The 18,160-nt window shown below is 33.2% G+C and overlaps 1 pseudogene; it reads left to right on the forward strand.

The window, feature by feature from the left end:
- Positions 1 to 6,519: 6,519 nt before the first annotated feature.
- On the forward strand, positions 6,520 to 7,317 carry LOC138171083 (solute carrier family 35 member E1 pseudogene; annotated as a pseudogene).
- The last annotated feature ends 10,843 nt before the right edge of the window (positions 7,318 to 18,160 follow it).

Consider the following 18,160-nt stretch of genomic DNA (forward strand, 5'->3'; position numbering starts at 1 on the left):
TCTTTTATGTTTTTGTTTTGATTTTCCTTGTTACCACAGTGGCTTCCTAGGGTCAGGTTATTTTTTATTTTTGCTCATTTTTCTAGTCTATTTCATTACTTTTGTGTTATAATTGGCTTCTGTTCTAGTGTTGGAGGTATCACTGTGCAAAATTTCTTATACTGGGCCCTTGTCACAGCTCTTGGGATACCTTAGGGGTCATGTGACCTCACTGCTTGGCTCTACTCGGGGCCATGGGACCTTGACTTTGTCTGCTCTGGGGACCATTGGGCCTGACTGTTAGGCTATTCCAGGGGCCATGGGTTGAGGCTGTGCATCTCACTATGGGGCTATCATGGGACTTTCGGTTTAGCTACTGACTTGTCCAGATTCTGCATGTACTGGATTTCTCTCTATTACCCCAGTGAGACAGACTTTTCCTCCTGACCTTATTGGGATAGAAAATTATTTTTACCCTGGCCTTTTGTGGTTTTCACTGCTCCAGAATTATTTTTGATGCATGTTTATAGTTGTTTAAAAGTGAATTTTGGGAGAGTTAGGGTGAGTCTGAGTCAATCCAAAAGTAGCACTTACTTTATTACACAGAGGCTTCCTCTTTGTACATTAGTATTCCAAAGCATGCAACTGAACATAGCAAGGTCTTTCAAACAAATAAGGGGAAGAAAAGTCTATCTACAGGGCTGTGCTGGGGAGAAAATGAGATCATATTTGTAAAGTGCACTGCAAACTTTTAAAGTGCTAAATAAATGCTAGCTATTATTAGTAGCCTCAAAATATATCTCTGCATCAAACCTTTCCCTACCATTTTGATATCCTCTAAAAAAGCATTGCCCAAATCAAGTTTTCTGAAGCTCAGGTCTGATCACATTACCAACACACTTAATAATCTCTGGTGACTCCTTATCAACTCTAGAATTGAAAATAAATTCCTTTGACATTTAAATGTCTTCTCAATTTGGCCCCTGTTTAACTTTCCTGATTTCATGCATAGTATTTATTTTCATGTAATCTACAATCTGAATATAAGGCCTTACCTTTTTTTAGTAATAAAAAAAAAAAGAAAATCCATCTCTCATCTCTGTGCCTTTGAACGAACTTGTAAAGCACATACCACCCTCATTCAATGCTTAGAAAACTACTAAATACTGCCTCTTGAAATTCTCGATTTCCTTAAAGGTTTATTTCAAGGCTGCCTTCATCCCTCCCAAAACATATATTTTTAAAATTTGTTCTGTATATACTTCTATACATACATGCTGTCTCCTCCATTAGAATTTATGCTTCTTGATGGTAAGGATTATATTATTTTGTGTCTCACATTACCAGGGTCTTAGCAAGATGTCTGTTGCATCATTAGAGAAGAATAAATGTTTATTCATTTATTATTTAATTCATTATTTCCTTTGTGACCTTAATTGCTATCATTGAGTCTATAATCATGAATTGCCTAGTCAAAAACTTAGGTCAACAATTTTAAAACCTAAATCTGGTAAGTACTTTTTATACGAGGATGGCAGAAGGAAAAAGTAGGATAGTGGAATTTGTATGGTAATAGGGGAAATGATGAGCAATAACTAATTCAGCACAAGTGTGAAGTCTGAAAGCATCTCATACTGGTCTGGAGACAACCTAATTCAAAGTATAATATTCCCATTTTTGCCTAACCATTCCTATTCCCTATCAAAATACTCAAAATATATTCATATTTCCCCCAAAAAATCATCTTTGTGGAATAAACTAATTTTGCTGATAATGAGACACCAATTTTGGCTCTTCCTCACTAGAAAAAAATATGGGTACAGCCAACTGCAAATATGACGTTAAGAGACTCAGAGTTTTTGTTTCTTTGTTTTGATCCATTATGCACAGTACGCTATCATAGTATTATATTGAGGAAAGTGCTTTGTACATCTTAAAGCATTATAAAAACAAGAATTATTACTGTTATACACATCTGTTTTGTCTGTTAGACCCTGCTGACTCTCATATTAAAATAGCTTTCTATACAAATAATTTCCTTAACGATAGACTTTCAGAAATATTTAATATTTAAATATCAAAGCTCTTCAATAAGTGAATTTTATTATTTGTCAAAATATATGATTAAAAGAGAGTAAATATTGCTTTAGCTTGCTTATATTTTTTTTCCTGTCTCTTTTATTTCCACCCCTCCAGACAGAGTCATTGCTAATACAATATACTGTACATATGTAAGTACTTAGGTAAAGAAGACATATACTTACATAAACTTTTTAGAAAATAATAAAACAGTAAAATTAATTTTAAAATAGATGTGCTTTTTCCCTCACAATGACTTCATTACAAGTATATTGTCATACTGGAAGTGTTAGACTTCATCTCAAGCTCAAGTTATGATAAAAACATTTAATATTAAATTCTAAATCTCTTTATTCCCCATCAATATATATATATATATTTTACGAAGAAATAATTGTTTCTTATATAGTACTTTATTCACTGCTTATAAACTAGATCATTTGCATACATTTCAATAGAATATATGAATCTATTAATTCATAGCCTTATAGGCAACAAGCTAGGAATTTCATTTAAGCTAAATAGTTTCATTTAAGAGAGAGGTCATAAAACACAAGAGGGTTCTTATATATTTTTGGAGCAATATTGTTACTTTTAGTATTTATTGCTATTTCATTTTTACATTTCTACATTTTTTCTCTTCTCATGCCGACAGAAATGCTAAATGAAGTTTTAATCCTCAATTCTCAGATCTGTGCATAATGGAATTTGGCCAAAATATAATTTTAATCCATTAAATCTTTGAAAAAAATTCAAATTTTATTATGATCCTCAATGACAACCACAAAAAGCAAGTTTTGCTGTTTTCATTTTTTGTGGTTAACTTAATCTACCTGATAAGGCGATAACTTTAGAATAAAACAATGCACAATATTTCATCATCATTAGATCATTAGATGATGAAATTCAGGGACTTCTATAATATGCCTCAGGGAAGAATTTTAAAAATGGGACTAAATTTCATGCAACATATATTAGAAATTTTTTGAATAAGGGGATGAAAAAGTGGTATATACTTTGGGAAGATTAATTTGATAGTTGGGTGGAGGATGACTGGAAAAGGAGTAAGGAAGCCAATCAACTACATACATACACACATAACACATATGTGTATGTGTGCATATATATTTATGTATATGCATAAGTAGTACACGTAGATATTTTAGTAGTATGGTAGTAGTATTGTATTAGAATGAAGAATTGCAGTAGTTTAGAATATAATTGTAATAATTTTATGAGTATCATAGGAGTGGAAGTAATACTAAAGTATTAGTAGTATAGAAGCAACAGTTATAATAGTGGTAGCATAGTACTGTAACAGTAATAATATAAGGGAGGGATAGCAGCAGTAGTAGTAATAGTAGTTGTATTGGTGATCATATAGTAGTTTAATTTAGTAATAATAATAGTTTAGTGTACTAGACTACTAAAAGGTAGTATATAATAATAGAGTGTAGTATAGTAATAATTTTGATAGATAGATAGATAGATAGATAGATAGATAGATAGATAGATAGAATTTATATAGAGCCTATAATGTGCCAGGTGGTGAAATAAGCATTTTACAGCTATTATCTCATTTGATTCATCCTGAGAACAAACATAGGACAGAGGTGCTAGTATTTTCCACATTTTATACCTGAGAAAAATGAGGGAAGATTAAATGATTCATTCCAGGGTTCACAGCTAGTCATTTTGTAAGTCCAGATTTGAACTCAGATCTTTCTATCTTTATCCATAGCATCATTTAGCAGATATTGATGTAGATAAAGATATTTATATCTTTCTATATGAAATTACATTCCTATGTATATATGTTTATATGTATATATGTGTGCATATATATATAGTGTGTATAGGCATGCATATACACACATATAATATATATATGCACAAATATACATATTGTATATGTGTGTATACTTGTTTGGATACATTTATACATAAGATATCACAATATAATGTATGATATATATATACATATATACATCTCAGCCTAATCTATTCTTATCTTCACTTAATAGTCAAAAAGTATCAAATTACACATTGATCTTATATACATCTTATCTAGTTCTCAGACTCTTCTCTGGAAGAGATTGTTTTATGCATAAGCTATGAATATTTTCATGTAGTCATTTTGAAAATTCATAACATGACACTTTAATAGATGACCAAATATATGAAGAAATGTTAATTTTATTGCCATTTACTTCCCAGTATAATCAATGTTGTCCTGTGTGGTCCTTCACAAGTCACTTAACCCCAATTGCCTTGCAAAAAAAAAAAAAAAAGCATTGCTAATTCTTTTATTTACCTGTCCAAGGGGACCTGAGACCGTTTTTAGTCCCAATTTCCCTATTCCAGACTTTGCTTTTATCTAGCAAATATAGATTAGTGTGGTTATTCAGTTTCTATAGAAATCACTGGAATTGCTGGAGAATGACCTCATATTTGAAAATGAATAGTCATATACATTTTATGTTCCCTCACATCATTCATCTCTTTTTTTACCACTGTGCTATTATCACTCCAGGAGCAGAAGGATATTCAGGTTTGTATTTTTCTTTGTTCAATGTCTTTCCACAGCCAGATAATTCATCTCTAAATAACCAGCTGACTGGTGCCCAGCCGTATAATGCTTTACTATGCTTTACTTTGAAAGCATATAAAATCTTTTGCTAGAAACATACTTTAAACCTTTCTAGTGATAGGGAGTGCAAAAACCTAGGCTCAGTTGCCATATGTTTCTAGAACCTAAATTCTAATTCACAGCAAGATGAAGCATTGCCTTAGGCAAGGATAGGGTACCTAAGGTATTGAGACCACATGTGACACTTTAGATTCTCAAGTGCAGCCCTTTGACTGAATCCAAACTTTACAGAATAAACCGTTTAATTATGAGAAGGTTTTTTCTGTGAAGTTTGCATTCAGGCAATGGGTGACATTTGAGAATATAGAAGACCATATATGACCTTATGGTCAGAGGTTCCCCATCTCTGGTTTAGGGTATTAGAATAAGTTAGCGAACACTATTGCTTCTATTTGTAGTTCTGTTGATTTTTACCAAATGACATTCTAGGAAGTCTTCTTCCCTCTGACCAACTTCATCATGAGTTATAAACTGAATACTGTGTGTTCCTTTTTCTTTATCTATCTTTATATAAGAAGTTATGGGACTACCTGCCATAATCTCTTTGTCAATATATGAATCTGAGTAAGTTTAGAATCTAGCATTTGGATTTTATTTAAATAAAGTTTGATTTAATCCTTTTTACTATTACATTATATAGTCATACCCATAAATCTATGTGTTGAGGTTATCCTTATTTAATACCATATTTTGTATATAAAAATGAACCATTGATAGGAACCATTTTGATGGACTTACTTGGTTTTAAGCTAGAAGTATCCTTGAAATTATTTATGAGCATATTATTTCTGTAATTTTTAATGATTTTGTGAGGGGGGTGAGAATGAATGAGCAAGGAAAATCTCTTTTGGAACATCTTTGTTCAACTACACTATTTGTTGAGTTTTGAAGGACAGATTCCCAAGGGCATATGGAAAGTTCATTGGGTATTCTGAAATCAGTACTATTTTTAAAATCAGAAGGTATAGGTTCAAGTCCTGGAACTTCAAATTAAGGGAGGGTAAGGGAATAGACATGTATATAGAACCTTCCATGTGCCAGACACTCTACTTTTCATTAATTTTATTATTTTATCTCCACAACATTCTGAGAAAGTTCTATTAGAATACCCAATTTACATTTGAGGAAAGTGGGGCAAAAAAGTTGAACACTTATCCAAGGTCACACAATTAAAAGATTTCTAATGCTAGATTTGATATCAGGTATTTTGGACTTCAGATGTAGTACTTTATACATTGGATCACTTCACTATCTCTAAATTTGTTTTTCTTCTTCTAAGAAATAAAGGGTTTTGTTGTTGTTGTTATCTAAGGATCACAGTAAATAGAATTCTGTAGTCAGGAAGATCTGAGTTTAAATCTGGACAAATTTAGCTTCTTACCATGTAATCATGGAAAGTCATTTAAACTTTGCCTTCCTCAGATACCTCATCTGTCACAATAAGTTAAGACAACATAAAAGTGTTTTGAAATTTCTAAAGTCTTGTATAGGCAAACCATGGTAATAATGGGGGATAGAGTGCATTTGTTTCTTTTACCCCTGTCATGGTTAAAATTCCCTGGCTCTGTATGTGTGTGTGTGTGTGTGTGTGTGTGTGTGTGTGTGAGACAGACTTCTCTGTGAGTATTGTGAGGCCTATAAATTTCTTCAGGGCACCTAGGTAATACAGTGGATAAATTCTTAGTCATGGCCACAGGTGCTGCACTGTTTCTACCCATGCTTTGTGCTCCATCTCTCATTCAGCAAGTATTCACCTCTGTGTAGGCATCTGGAAGGTGACCATATACGACATACACATGGTGAAGGCAACTATGCTAATCTGGATGGTGCTTCTGTCCTGAAACATCATGAAGGAGAAACAGAACACCAAGGTATATTTATATTTGATCCTCATCTTTGACAGTGTCTTACTGACCACAGTCAGTAGTGGTCCTTTGATAAATGGGGGCTCATCAATGATCTGCTTTACCTTTCAGAACATATTCTCTAAAAAGGTACTGAGACCTTCAAGGATCCATCAGCTTTAGTTGTTAAATATACTTGGATGTCACAATTTTTTATTATTATTTCGATGTGGATTTTGGTTGAGTTTTCTTCTTTCCCAGTAGAGAATGACCTGAATTCAATTTCCTAAGGGCTCTGGATGTTAATGCTATTAAGAGCAGATTTTGTAACTTCCTGCAGAATGTTATTACTTTTAGTATTCTTAATTTGATCAACCCATCCAGTTACTCTGCTGCAAATGCTTCAAAAAGGATCATGGTTATCATAGTATCACTCATAATGCTATGCAACCCTGTTACCAGCACTAATATTCTGGGCAAGATGATGGCTATCTTAGGGGTCTTCTTTTATAACAAGACCATGCATTATGCAAATCAAGAGGCCAAGAAGAATCTTCTGCCCATGGTAGCTGGAGACCTCAGAAATCCTGATCATTATCCAAACACACCAGAGAAATCTCAGATAGATTTTCCCTCAGCATGGGGACTATAATAATAGTTGAATGAGAATCTTCACAGATCTTTTTTACTCAGTACAAAAGGCAAAACTATCCAAACACATAAAGTTTAAATAACTATGATAAATTGAATTTAGGGGAAATGTAGAGATTACAAGACTGCCCCCCCCAAGCAGTGTCAGAAACTTCTGACATGCCAGTAAATTAAGAATCATAGAATACACTTTTCCTACTTATAGGAAGGTACATGATTGTCAATGATACAAACATTATCTTCTACTAAACACATTCTTACATGTTATGACTGTCTTCCATAGGGATCCAGGAGCAGGGAGTATATTTGTAACACATAGGTTTTAGGTTCTGGTGAAAGGTAAACTTTCATACTCCAGGAGAGGGGATCTTTGCTCACTGTGTTTTTTTGGAGTTTGACACTGGAGGATTGTGTTGATAGGAAAATTGTGACCAGTATTACATTTCTGTATTTACTTTTCTGAAGCCATGTATTTCTAACTTAACATTTTACTTAATGAAGTTACCTGAGATATTTTTTTTTAATTTTAATTTGTATGTATACTCTTCATGGGTTGGCATTCAGTTATTTCTTGTATCATGGGTAAAGATTGTGCCTGAGTCTCTAGAAACCAAAATTTGCATTGTACTACTTGCATATGTCTGGGTCAAAGCTACAACACAGGTAGTAAAGGACTTACTTGGTAGGGATTTGTGACCCCATTTTATTGGTTTCTATAGATTCTCACAAAGAAGTGATTTTATTTTTAATCAAAGAAGGATCAGTGTTAAAGTAATTTTCTTAGCGAGTATAAATAGTACTTAAAATAATCTTTAAACAGAAGGGAAAGCCAAATAGTTTCCCAAGATATTGTGGCAATCCATTTGTGATGCTCAAGAAATGTAACCCTGCCCCCAAAGCAAACAATCCAACCCTTTTAGTATTTATTATGTATCGTCTTGTTATAAGAGAAGAGAAGAGAAGACCCCTAAGAAAGCTATCATCTTGCCCAGAACATTAGTGCCGGTAACTGGGTTCCATCACATTAACATAACATTACATTTATAAAATATTACATTACATTATAATGTGGTGTGTTGTGTTATATTTTGTCATGTTATTCTATTATATAAATATTCTTCTATTTATTCTATGAAAAATGGGAATTAATTTAAACAGTTTCTCTAGAAAGACAAATGTTCTAGAAAGTCTCCGACTAAGAAGTACTGAAAGGCAAACAATAAAGAGACTCAGATTGATTTTATTCTAAGATTATCCTCAATGACAAATACACATTCCTTATAATTAAATTATTCATTCACTAATAGTTATTGAGCTTTCATCATGTGTGAGATGCTATGTAAGCAATGGTTACACAAAATTAAAAAAAAAAGTCACAATGCCCTTGGACCTCAAACAGCTTTTTCCCCATAGGTCAGATAAATTTCTATTGTGTCAAGTCCATTCATAATATATGATGCACCCAAATAATTAAAATAAAAATTAGAGAATGTGTCACAGTAAATAGAGCACCGGCCATGGAGTCAGAAGGACCTGAGTTCAAATTTGGCCTCATACACTTAACACAAAAACTAGCCATGTGACTTTGGGCAAGTCACTTAACCCCAATTGCCCTGCCTTCCCCCTCCAAAAAAAGCAAAAAACAAAAAAAAATAGAGAGAATAACTTATAGGACACATGAAACACAAAGAAAATAAAGATCTTAGGAGAATAAGGTGAAAGTAGTGCCAAGACTTTTCCTGAAAAATCTATTATCCTAATGGAAACTAAAATCTGTTTCCAAGATAATGTCCATTTTTACATTCTCCTATTTGTATATTTTGTTTTTGTATAATTTATATTTCTAACTATACATATCCCTTATCTCCTCTAAGCAGTTCCTTGCAACAGTTTATTTTGAAAAGCAAAAGAAAAATCACTTAAAACAACCAATATATTAATCATGCCTGATAAAATGTACAACAAGCTATGTCCATTGTCTGCAGAGAAAAGATGGAGGTCAATATGCTATTTCTATAGAAAATATCAGAAAACTATCTATTCATGTATAATAAATTCTAGGGCAACTCTGCTTAAGTGACAGGGAAATCCTGAGCCAGTAATCTAGGAAAAAATGCCTTCTTTATGTCAGCAGTTATACCAATAAAATATGTGATCAGTGACATCTGTGAGGGATTATCATTGAACAATGGATTTGCATGAATTTGTGTAAAAATGTATGAATAGAAGTCCAGTTGTATGTGTGGTGGGGGGTGGCAGTGATTAAAAGGCAAAAAACAGAGCCTGGAGGGACTAGGGTGGAAATATTCAGCCAATGCTTGAGTTAGGACTTATAGATAAGCCAGTATCCCCTGGAAAATGTTTAACTCCAATGCTTTTTCCAGGAGAGATTCTGGAGAAATTTTTCTTTGAAAAATATCTGGCAAATTACAATCTCAAGAGATCAATTGAAAAGAGGTTTTTAGACTGTTAGACATGTGGAAAATCATCTAGAAGTGGAGACCAATAAATCCATCAATGAATTCTGCCAATGTAGAATTATCTTATAAGAATCCAACAACTACTTTTTGGAAGAGAATTGTACCCTATATTTTATCATTGGTAAAGACACCTTTTCTAAATCTGGGAGATGGAGGGTAAAGCAAGTACTTGTTAAAGGCTTTCCTATGGATGAGTAGCCTTTCAGAGCTAGTTACTTTCCCCTAGAATATTAGAATTCTGGACCCTGAAGCCTGAGGTAAAAGCCTAGCTTAAACATAATTGAGTTTTTAAAGGTTTCCCTAAAGTTCAGCATGGATTTAAGATGAGGAATTTGAAGCCTGCCTGGCTATAAATAAAATATGTTCCTTAATGTTGGAACCAAGCATATTTTTTTCTTGTCAGAAGAAAAAAAAAGATCATCACTAGAATAAAATGAAATATGACTGATAAATTCAAGCAAGTTTTCATCCACATTCTGCTGTTTTATCAATAGAAGTAAAAAAAACTTTTTTCTTATTGCTGTGCTTTCTCCTTTAATTTGTTATAGATATAAATTAACCTGTCTTAATTAAGAATTTTTTTTGAAAAATCATCTTAAAGTAAACTGGCTATGATAGAATTATTGGGTTGTAGATTATATGAGGATAATGAATGAATAAAACAAATAACCCAAAGAAAAATTTTTAAATGACATAAGGGCTGTAGGTCAGGAAAAATTCCAATAGATTGAGTTTAACCCTTATAAAACTACAAAATAAATATAGAAATTCCAAACACATTCAGTCTTATTTCAACAAATGTCATTTGATGCTATGACTTAAAGTCATGCTAGTGACAGTAATTGTTCCATATTTTTGAAGAAGTAATTAAATTCACTTGAGCTCTCATCCTGTACAATCTCTCAGAACAGGTTATTATATTGAGGAAGCAGCAAGCATCACTGAGCATCATCTTCTGCTTTGCTGGCATAGACACACTGATGCAGTGCAATGACCTCTAATCAGTTATAGATTTTTTCATATGTACAATATGTTGATTCATGATTTTGATTGATGGGGTCATTTCTCCATTAACCCTGGAGATTACAAATGCTATGAGAAGAAAAGCATTTAAAGAGTGACCTCTCCTTGGCATTTTCTGATTTGTTCAGTAAAGAATTTAATATTTAACATTTGTTTTTGCCTTGACAAACACTGATATTCATATATTAACATACACCCCATTACAGGCTGATATAAACTTACTATTAAATAATATAACAATGTGGTATGTATCATCAAAGTTGAAATCAATGACTAAAGAATGAAACTGGTAGCTACTAATGCCTTTCATTCTCTCTTCCACCCAGTGACAGGTATTAAAACTGTAACACCAATAGCAACCACCACCACAACAAATTCATCACCTCTCCTGCTGAATCCCACACTCATATATACACAATAAAGAACAAGGATATGTTTTACACTTTAATATGTCAGAGTATATTTTCATTTTCACACTGCCAAAGCTACCAGGTGTCTGGACAAACAAGGTTTTCATTCATGTACCATTTTCCCAAACATTTTCTTTTGCCCCTGATGAAAGCTGAAAACAACTGCCAACCATTCCATTGACTGATTAAATATTTGTTGACATTTGCCATTTATATTATAGATTTCTGACAGAAAATTACAATCTAACTTTCTGTCTCGGTGATTTCAATACATTTCATGGGAGTAATGAAATCTCTACTCAGATGACTCTTCTCATGTTTCTCTTATTTTCTCTGATTTGACATTTCTGCTGCACAATTATGTTCAATTATTTTCACATGTATCTATATGTTCATCCATTTCAGAATGGATGGATATTATGCTTTCTTTTCCTTCCAAGTTTCCAACATTTTTAGTCCTTTGGATTTGAGTTCAAGTTCTAATTTCTCTTTGAAGTTATTATTATTATTTCAGTCTTCTAAGCATCTCAGTATTTACAATCTATGCCACAAAACTTAACACTTGATTATAGTCTGCCTTGCCTGATTTACTAATTGCTCCCTGTTTGGTGAATCCTGTCTCCTGAGTCACACTATAATCTCCTCAAGGACAGATGGAGTGGATGATCTTCTATTGTCCGGATGCTGCAATTTCTCCTAACCCAAGGGAGAGCAGTTAGACAGAGCTCTATCAAAATTTGTTGATTGATTCCATTGCTTGACAATAATTCCAAATGGACAAAAAGAAAAAAAAGTGACAGAAAAGAAAGTAAAAGCCATTTGAAAAAAATAGGATGTTTCTGAAAAAATAAACTTTATTGCATAAAATGCTATATAAATGTATTTTTTTTCTTTTTGCAGTACATTGAAATTGGTATTCCATCTTCTGGGGGAGGAAGGAAGCACATGTCTGTATTTCACTACAAGCTGAAATAAAACCTGTGACTGTGACCAGGACCATGATGATTTGTTAAGGTCTTCTACTTTTAAAAGCTGAAACTCATCTGGTTTAAGGTTAAGCTGACTTGGGCATAAATTTCAAACAGAAAAAGCATGGTTTCATAGGAAAATTGTAAAAGTTCATGGGAGTCTCAGCAGAGAGAAACATCGTTCTAAATTATACTCTTTTGGTGCCCTCAGCTTCCCAAGTTCTTTGTACAGTGGCTTCCTACAGCACAAATAATGAGATTTTTTTCAAGGAAGAAAACCAGATAATAAGATATTTTAGCCATTGGTGAAGATGAAAACCTAAAATGAGACTAATGTGTAATAAAATTTGCATTCTAGTCAGCGTTTGTAGTGAATAATCAAGTACTGTATGCAGTTAAATGAGTCTGTTGTCTGGCTGTAATGAATATCTACATCCATCCTAACAGTTAATGAGGAATAAATGACTTATTATCAATGAATGGCAGTATCTAAATAGGTTTGCAACAAAAACAGAATATTAAAATGTGTATCTAAAATAGATCTTAGATGATAATGAACTTACTCAGACTATTAATTATTTTAAAAGCCTCTAGGAAGTTTTACTGCTTTGGGATTAAATGAGCACCATTGCCAGTCCAAGTACCCTTCATAGGACAGCTGAAAAAAAAATTGTGTTTAAATTCAGATACCCATTCATTCTGTGGGAGCTGACTGTTTATGAGATCTTTTGATTGATAGGAAATCATAGCATTAAATTCAAGCTGCATAAGAAAGAACTTCAGCCCCCATTTTGCAAGTTTTTACCCTTAATTATATGCTTATATTTTTAAGGTTTGGGGTGTCATAGTTCTTGCTATCTTGCTAAAGTTGAAAATTCATTCATAATCATTAACATAATGTGGGACATTTTTGACTGAACAGATTTAATGAGCATTCTATGTATCTTTTAAAAATGATTCTTTAAAAAATCACACCACACTTTCTTTGTATTCAATGTTCTATTTTTGCTCAACCATAATATAATATAGAAATATGCATAAGATCTCATTTTTTGTGAAATAACCCTTAAGAATAATGTTCTAATCTAGAATTATAATTAGTAAAAAATGTAAGAGTTTGACAATACCCAGACATTATCTAGCACCTATCTAAACCCAGAGAAAAACTACAGAGGTTCATGGAATTGAGCTAAAAACTGTTACAATAAAAATTATTTTACAATTCGAAGATTACTTTTATGGAGGTTGGAAATCATCATATGAAAAGAATTACTTTTGAATGTGACCATGATCTACCATAGCTCTCAATTCCCAACATGATTTCCCCATGGCAAGAGACTGAATATGGAATTATGTAGTGGAAAAAAAAGTTCTCTTTCAAAGTTCAGTTCTTTCAGTAAGAAACAGTGACTTGTTGGCTCAGCCCTTTAAATATCTCTACAGAGATTCATGGTGATCTACATTTGATGAAAACATGAGAATAGAGCAAGTGGAAAAAAAAGTGGATCCCATTGCTTCAATCCCCACCTTACCTAACAATATAAAAAGAATCTATAAAGAGACATATCCAAAAACGTACTGCTGGAAAAATGGAAAGCAATAAAAATGGAGAAGATAAGGCATTGAAAGAAGGTTTATTTAATTTGTCGTTTGAAATCTGTACTATTTAACTATTGCTATGAAACAGGATTTTGAAAGTATAAATATATATAAAGATCTCATTTCTGCTCAAAACTTCTATAGTTCTTTCTACTCCCACTCTCTGCTTAGCACTACACCTCATAAATACTGGGGAAAAAAGAGTACAGGTGCTTAGAGCTCATTTTTCTCCACTCCTCCTCAAATTTTTAAACTGAAACATATTCCCTCACTGAATCTTCTTCAAAAACTATTTCAGATGAAAAGGTGATCTTATCCTAGAGAATCAAGTAAAAAACAAACTACTTGAGATAATAAATAAATTTAGCATAATTTCAGGATATAAATTAAACCCATATAAATCCTTTTCATTCCTATATATTTCTAATGAAGTCCAACGACAAGAAATAGAGAAATTCCATTTAAAGTTCCTGAAAACATTATAGAATAATTGGAAATCTACCTGCCAAAACAAAGCTAGGAACTATATGAACACAATCATGAAATACTTTTCACACAAATAAAGCAAGATCTAAATAACTGAAAAAACATTAGTTGTTCATGTCCTAGTCAAGCTAATATAATAAAAATGATAATTTTACCTAAATTAATCTCCCTCTTTAGTGCTATACCAATATATCTACTAGAAAATTATTTTATAGAGCTAGAAAAAAATAGTAACAAAATACATCTGGAGGAAAAAAAGGTCCAAAATATCAAGGGAATTAATAAAAAGAAATGCTAGGGACAGTGGCTTAGCCATACCAGATGTTAATCTGTATTATAAAGCAGCAGTCATCAAAACTACTTGGTGTTGGTTGAAGAATAGAGAGGTGGATCAATGGAATAGATTTGGCAAAAGAGACACAGCAGTCAATGACTATAGTAATTTACTGTTTGATAAACCCAAAGGCCCCAGTAATGGGGATAAGAATCCACTATTTGACAAAAACTACTGGGAAAACTGGAAAATAATATGACAAAAACTGGGCATAGACCTATATCTTACACTGTATACAAAAATAAAGTCTAAATGGGTGCATGATCTATATATAAAGGCTGATACTGTAAGCAATCTGGGAGAGCAAGGAATAGTTTACCTATCAGATTTAAGGAGACCCGAAGAATTTAAGGCCAAGCAAGAGATAGAGAGCATTACAAAATGCAAAATGGATAATTTTGACTATATTTAATTGAAAAGGTTTTCTTCAAATAAAGTTAATGTAACAAAGATTAGGAGGGAAGTGGAAAATTGGGAAAGATTTTTTTTTTTACAAATAATGTCCCTGATAAAGGCCTCACTTCTAAGAGATACAGAGAATTGAGTCAAACATATAAGAATGCAAGTCGTTCCCCTATTGATAAATGGTCAAAGGATATGAACAAGCAGTTTTCAGAGGAAGAAATTAAAGTTATCTATAAACATATGAAAAAAATTCTTCAAATTACTAGTGATGAGAGAAATGAAAATCAAAACAACTCTGAGTTACCACACCTCACCAGTCAGATTTGATAAGATGACAAATGAGGAAAATGATAAATGCTGGAGATGATGTGGATTGTTGGTGAAGTAGTGAACTGATCCAACTATTCTGGAGAGCAATTTGGAATTATGCCCAAAGGGCTATAAATAAGTGCATACCCTTCGACCCAGCAATACCACTTCAAGGGCTATATCCTAAGGAGATCATGCAAGTTGAACAAAGACCCGTCTGCACAAAAATATTTATAGCAGCTCTTTTTGTGGTGGCAAAGAATTGGAAATCAAAGGGATGCCCATCAATTGCAGAAGTAATCTCAGCAATACATGATCCAAGACAATCCCCAAGAAATCATGAGGAAATTTTCTATTTTCTCCAGAGAAAGAACTGGTACTGTCTGAATACAGAATGAAGCATTAAAAAAAAAAAAAGGTGATCCTAATTCTTGTCAAAGTCAATCTCATAAGTTCCTGCCTTCTTCCAAAAACTGTCCCCTTTGTCATGCTCTCTATTTTTCTCTGTTAATTTCAGTTATTAAATATGTATTCTCACTGCCCCTAATGGACATAAAACAACCATATCTTCCCCATATTTTTCTTTCCTTTTTTTCCTATAATCTTGTTATAATTTCAATTACATGCAAAGAATAAACTATTTTTTTTATAATTTGAGTTCCAAATTCTTCACCTCCCTTCCCTACCACATTCTTGAGAAGGCAGTTTGCTATAGACTATATATACATGTACACCCATGGAAATATATATTTCCATATTAGCTATATTGTGAAAAAAGTCCAAAAAAAGAAAAAATAAAGAAGGCAATAGATGTATACTTTCATATTCATTGAGTTTGAGAAATTCTGATTACTTATATGAGTTTACTTTATAAATGATTTATGCAACTTTGCTAAAGTTAAATATTTCAATTAGCTTTTTGGTTCATTGGCATTTTCTAAGTATTTCATCATGTAATGTGCAAAGAATGATATTTTTTTCCTGATTGTTTATTCAAATTTCTTGAATTACTCTTTTTTTTCCTTGAATGATTGAAACTACCATTTCTAGAACTATATTGAATAATAGTGGTGATATGGGCGTCCTCACTTCAACCCTGGTTTAAATTTACTTCAAAATTAATTACTTCAGAAGGTTCAAGTAAAGTGATTGGGTCCATTTTTATTTTTACCTCTCAAACTGTATTAATTCTTTTCTTCCCTACTGCAAGTTGGTATCTCCCCTCAGGCAAACTTACAGTCATATCTCTCAGTATATCTATTCCAATGATGTATTCAGGAATGGGTTCAATGACCACTGTGTATTCTGCCTTAGATAATTGCACAATTTTCCTTGTTAGTTTAACTTGTCTAGCTGATATTTCAACCTCCCCCCCACCCCATCCCAGTGATGGTATTAGGAGTTTCTTGTTTAAACTTATCAAAGTTTCCATAGATAAAGGAGCCCTCTGCCTTAGTATCTATTGATGGCCTAGATAAAGTAGCTGATCCATTTTTCCTATATAAGTTTAAGTATGGAGTCTGTTATCTTGTCTGTGTATTTATTTTATACAAGCTGTGACTGGGGCTGCTTCCTTTTCTTCCTGAAGGTGTGGCAAACTTGGATACAATGATTCAGGAGCATCTGTAGGGGTGGTTCCTACTTCCCTATTCAGTCTAATATTAAGTACATTTTCTTGGTACATCTTGTGCAGCTGTTCAGTTGAAACACCATCTATTCTTCCAAAATCTATCCCTGCTTTCAGCAGAGTAGCAAACAATTCTTCTCTTGTCTATTCTGACTTTGAATTCACTGGTTATTTACTATTATATTTTTCACATTTTCCTAAGTCACTTAACTGTGAAATCTTATACAGCACCTCCAAAATAGGCTGTGCTATTTCCCCAATTAGTAGAGTCAGAATTAGGTGCTTTTAAGCAGGAGGAGCCATTTCATTATGGTATTTTTATGAGGAACTGCTAAGAGTATATCATGATATATATTTCCATCTCCAACTATGATAGTAGTTTTCATTATCTCCTCCTTTAGCTTTCTCATACAGTCTCTAAGGAGTTTCAGGGTCTATTTCCACCAGTCCCTATAGTGTCAATAGGATATTGTTTATTGCATCCCTCTGCAGCTAAAGCTAAGAGATTAGTTCTGTTGGTACCTCCTTGAATATGGTAATCCCTAAAAGCTTGCTGTCCAAAACGATTCTGACTAATACCTTTTAATTTCAAGCAATACACACTATCTATGGATACTCCCCTAATCCTTTCTTTATTGATTCTCACCATTAAAGACACTAAACTTTCTCCCATCCTTTGGGTGAAAAGACTTAACCTCTTGTTGAGTGAAATCTTCAATTATCTCCATTCCTACTCTGTTTAGTTCTCGTGGTTCTCCTGCTTTCTTCTTAGTATGATGCAAACTTCTGCATTAGAAGAATCCTCATATAACTTTGTTCTTGACTCCTCCCATGAATTCTCCTGACAGTCATCAGGGCAAATGGGCCTAGTCTGTACAAAAACTTCATGCACATTCCTTTTATTAGTTTTTCATTTCCTTTTAGCTATATAACATTAGTTTTTTCTTCTACCACTGGAGACCCTCCAGCTTGCTCTTCTAAAGGAAAGCCTGAATGATATGGCATAGAAAAATTCTCATACAAACCATCCATCTCCCTTTCAATCTGAACTTTCTCCATCAGCAGCTTATCTCTACTTTTACACGTAAGATGAAAACTTGTTAGGAAGATCCAGCGTCTCCTACACACCCCGGCCAGTTCTTTCTCTGGATCCTTTGGTATTCCATGCAAACACCTTTCCAAATCTCTGGGTTCTCCCTACTGTAGCCTTGGTTCCCAGTTTTCACAGAATCCTGTGTTTTAGCCAATTCTCTTTCTAGGGAGGATTAAGGTAAATCCTCCCATCCTGGGAATATACATATCTCCTTCTAAATCCC

This window comes from Petaurus breviceps, unplaced genomic scaffold (genome assembly GCF_028583685.1).
Source record: "Petaurus breviceps papuanus isolate PSGF00001 unplaced genomic scaffold, PetGlider_PUasm1.0 41, whole genome shotgun sequence".
Taxonomy (NCBI): domain Eukaryota; kingdom Metazoa; phylum Chordata; class Mammalia; order Diprotodontia; family Petauridae; genus Petaurus; species Petaurus breviceps.